This window comes from Penaeus monodon, chromosome 23 (assembly GCF_015228065.2).
Source record: "Penaeus monodon isolate SGIC_2016 chromosome 23, NSTDA_Pmon_1, whole genome shotgun sequence".
In the NCBI taxonomy this organism is placed as follows: Eukaryota; Metazoa; Arthropoda; class Malacostraca; order Decapoda; family Penaeidae; genus Penaeus; species Penaeus monodon.
In genome coordinates this window covers 39,519,478-39,519,709 of record NC_051408.1, presented here as the reverse complement: position 1 = coordinate 39,519,709, position 232 = coordinate 39,519,478, and positions in this window count along the sequence as shown.

Here is a 232-nt window from a genome sequence, read left to right as displayed (position 1 = left end):
ACGCACATCAAGTTTAGTTTTTGCTTTAATAACATTCCCATTAACAAAAATATATAGAAATCAGCTTACTGAGATTCCACGAAGAATCATGACCAATATTGCCTGATCTTTTCGCTGCTGGACTGAAAGTTGGCGAGGGACTGTGGAGGCAACGATCACTTCTTGTCAGCTATATACAACTTGATGGCGAGTCTGACCAATAAGGTGGGAATTTCTTAAATATATATATATA